Consider the following 4,166-nt stretch of genomic DNA (forward strand, 5'->3'; position numbering starts at 1 on the left):
TGTGAGTCATCAGACTCTCGATGACCTCTCTGCACTATATTTTGAGTGGCAGTTAATAGGAACACATCTGCAATTGTTTTAATGTAAGTACAGTTTTCCTCCACTTTCTTTTTCTGGTCCTCATTCATGACATCTAACATTGATGAGTTGCTGTCAATAGCCATTTTATGCTGATTCCAAGCATACTGTACATAGCGTTGATATGATGCTCTGCCTTCGAATGGGGCTTAAACCCAGAATCTTTAAACAGCACTTTTTTCCAGTTACAAAAACCTGACTGATGTGAAGGCAGATTCAGGTGTACTGGGCAGAGAAAAATGCCTACAGACGAAATGACTGATGACTGGAACAAACTGCAAAAATCACTAAAGCTGGAGACTCTCCCCTCCCTCACTAGCTTTAAGCACCAGCTGTCAGAGCAGCTCACAGATCACTGCACCTGTACATAGCTCATCTGTAAATAGCCCATCTACCTCATCCCCATACTGTATTTATTTATTTATTTATCTTGCTCCTTTGCACCCCAGTATCTCTACTTGCACATTCATCTTCTGCACATTCTACCATTCCAGTGTTTAATTGCTATATTGTAATTACTTCGCCACCACGGCCTATTTATTGCCTTACCTCTCTTATCCTACCTCATTTGCACATGCTGTATATAGATTTTTCTACTGTATTATTGACTGTATGTTTGTTTATTCCATGCGTAACTCTGTGTTGTTGTATGTGTCGAACTGCTTTGCTTTATCTCGGCCAGGTCGCAGTTGTAAATGAGAACTTGTTCTCAACTAGCCTACCTGGTTAAATAAAGGTGAAATAAAATTTAAAAAATAAATAATTGAGAACATGTGTTTCCATTGTTAGAGCGGTCACTTGGCTATCTTGTTAATATAATAGATCCTCTTTGGTTTCTTTCTTTTTCTTCTTCTTCTTCTTCTTTGAGGTTTTTTGACAAACTCCAACCCCATAAAAGGAGTATTGCCACCACCGACTATGTGTGATGAAAACAATAAGATCTCTAAAACATGGGGGAACTCCTACGGCTTGGAGTTCCACCATGTTGTGGAGTTGGAGCCGAAAGGCGTACGCATGCTTCCCAACCGAAACAGTTCGGTAGAGTTCGTGCATATATTAAAAAAACATTTTGTGACGTATTTGTTTTGAGCTCCAGTGAGTTTTCTTTTCACCCCTTCGTCAATGATTGGTCAATGGTGGGGATTCTTCAATTAAGTCTTTGCTGTCATTCAATGAGAGATGACTTGTTTTCATGCACATTTTTTCATTGAAAAATACTGCACCAAACATTTTAGTTAGATGCAAAATTTCGCAACTGCCGTGGGTTGCGGGACGATGCCCTGTCGGAGCTCAGTGGGATCCCCAACTATATCTTTGTCAATGCCAGAGGCTTCTTCGGGGAAACATGACCAAGGAGGGAGGGAGCACTGGGGATGGCCAGGAGGACCCTGCAGGCTGTATGAACTCTGAAGATAAATGGGGGGGCAATCAATTCACATATGGTGTCCAGGTCACAGCTGGGGGCTGAGGGGGGTCTTTAACAAGCGGCAACAGTAAGAGACTTATTTCTGGAAAGGTGGATTTTTAAAAGTAGAAGCTCGACTGTTTGGGCACAGACCTGGATAGCATGACAGAACTCTGCAGACTATCTCTGCAGTAGATTGCAACTCCTCCCCCTTTGCCAGTTCTATCTTGGCGGAAAATGTTGTAGTTGGGGATGGACATTTCAGAATTTTTGCTGGCCTTCCTAAGCCAGGATTCAGACATGGCTAGGACATCAGGGTTGGCGGAGTGTGCTAAAACAGTGAATAAAACAAACTGAGGGAGGAGGCTTCTGATGTTAACATGCATGAAACCAAGGCTTTTACGGTTACGGAAGTCAACAAATGATAGCGCCTGGGGAATAGGAGTGGAACTGGGGGCTACAGGGCCTGGGTTAACCTCTACATCACCAGAGGAACACAGAGGAGGAGTAGGATAAGGGTACGGCTAAAGGCTGTAAGAACTGGTTGTCTAGTGCGTTGGGAACAGAGAACAAAAGGAGCACATTTCTGGGCGTGGTAGAATAGATTCAGGGCATAATGTACAGACAAGGGTATGGGAGGACGGGGACACAGTGGAGGTAAACCTAGGCGTTGAGTGATGATGAGAGAGGTTTAATCTCTGGAGGCACCAGTTAAGCCAGGTGAAGTCTGCATGTGTGTGGGGTGGGACAAAAGAGCTATCCAAGGCATGTTGAGTGGGACTGAGGGCTCTACAGTGAAATAAAACAAAGAACTAGCCGAGACAGCAGTAGACAAGGCATATTGACTTAGCTCTCCCAATCCCAGGTGTTGATTGGGAGAGCTAAGACAACAACAGGTAAAAGGAGATGAATGGGCAGAGCGGGTCAGTTAGGTACATACATGAGTTCGAGGCTGGGGCCGACACATTAACAAATGAGGTACAGTGTTATTGAAACAGTCCAGGGGGCATCAGCTGTGGAGCCGAGTGATCATAGGGTCCAATGAAGATCAATAGATGAGTCAGGGGGCCGTTCGGTAGTCACTACTACACTAGGCAAGCGGGGGACACGGCGTTCAGAGAGCTAGCGGGTCGGGGCTAGCAGTTGGTTCTTCAGCAACATCGTAACGGAATAGCCTGTTGAGACCACATCGGGTGATTACGTTGGCAGACCAGTCGATGGATTGGCGGGGCTCCGTGTCGACAATAAAGGGTCCAGGCCAATTGGCAAAAGAGGTATTGTAGCCCTAGAATTAGCTGGTATATGGGCCTAGCTCGAGGCTAGCTCAAGGCTAACTGGTGCTTGCTTCGGGACAGAGGCGTTAGCTAACAGTAGCCACTCGTTTGCAGCTGATCCAGAGCGGCAGGAATCTGGTGATGTGGTAGAGAGAAGCAGTCTAATATGCTCTGGGTTGGTATCGCGCTGTGCAGACTGGCAGGTATTGTCTGAGCTAAAGGTGAAGACCGCTAGCCGTGGCTAACAAAGACTAGTAGCTAGTTAGCTGGCTAGCTCCTGATGGAGGTTCCAGTTATAAGGAATAAAAATAGCAGATCCGTACCACATTGGGTGAGGCGGGTTGCAGGAAAGTATATTTAGTTCGTAGATAGAAAGTGAGATTAAAATATATACGAAAAGAACCGTCTATTTACACTGGATAAGACATGGGATAAGACAAAGACAAACACACTGCTACACCATCTTGGAAGTAATTAGTGAGATACTGTGATCCAAACTGCCCATAAAACAATGTCCTTTTCTGGAGGGGTGTCATCATGACACGAGGGAAGTCTATTGATCACGTCGTTTCACCCTCCCTCCTTACTGCTGGCATTAACACTGGGACCATAGAGAGTCACTCTCCCTCCTTACTGCTGGTATTAACACTGGGACCATACAGTCACTCTCACCTCCTTACTGCTGGCATTAACACTGGGACCATAGAGAGTCACTCTCCCTCCTTACTACTGGCATTAACACTGGGACCATACAGTCACTCTCACCTCCTTACTGCTGGCATTAACACTGGGACCATACAGTCACTCTCCCTCCTTACTGCTGGCATTAACACTGGGACCATAGAGAGTCACTCTCCCTCCTTACTGCTGGGATTAACACTGGGACCATAGAGAGTCACTCTTCCTCCTTACTGCTGGCATTAACACTGGGACCATACAGTCACTCTCACCTCCTTACTGCTGGCATTAACACTGGGAACATAGAGAGTCACTCTCCCTCCTTACTGTTGGCATTAACACTGGGAACATAGAGAGTCACTCTCCCTCTTTACTGCTGGCATTAACACTGGGACCATAGAGTCACTCTCCCTCCTTACTGCTGGCATTAACACTGGGACCATAGAGAGTCACTCTCCCTCCTTACTGCTTTCATTAACACTGGGACCATAGAGAGTACAGACAAAACTAGTATTGGCAGCCCAGAACCAAGTCTCACGTGAGAGCAGCCAGCTACTCAAGGTTTCGTCATCACACGAGACTAATACAGACCATACAGGCCGATGCCAGACCCTCTCTCCTCTTTTCAAGCCTTGTCTCTCAGACCAAACAGGCCGAGGCCAGACCATTCTCTCCTCTTCCCAAGCCTCGTCCATCTCTGACATCAAAGCATCCGTAATCAGTCATGATAA

The sequence above is a fragment of the Salvelinus namaycush genome, chromosome 20, assembly GCF_016432855.1.
Source record: "Salvelinus namaycush isolate Seneca chromosome 20, SaNama_1.0, whole genome shotgun sequence".
Lineage (NCBI taxonomy): Eukaryota > Metazoa > Chordata > Actinopteri > Salmoniformes > Salmonidae > Salvelinus > Salvelinus namaycush.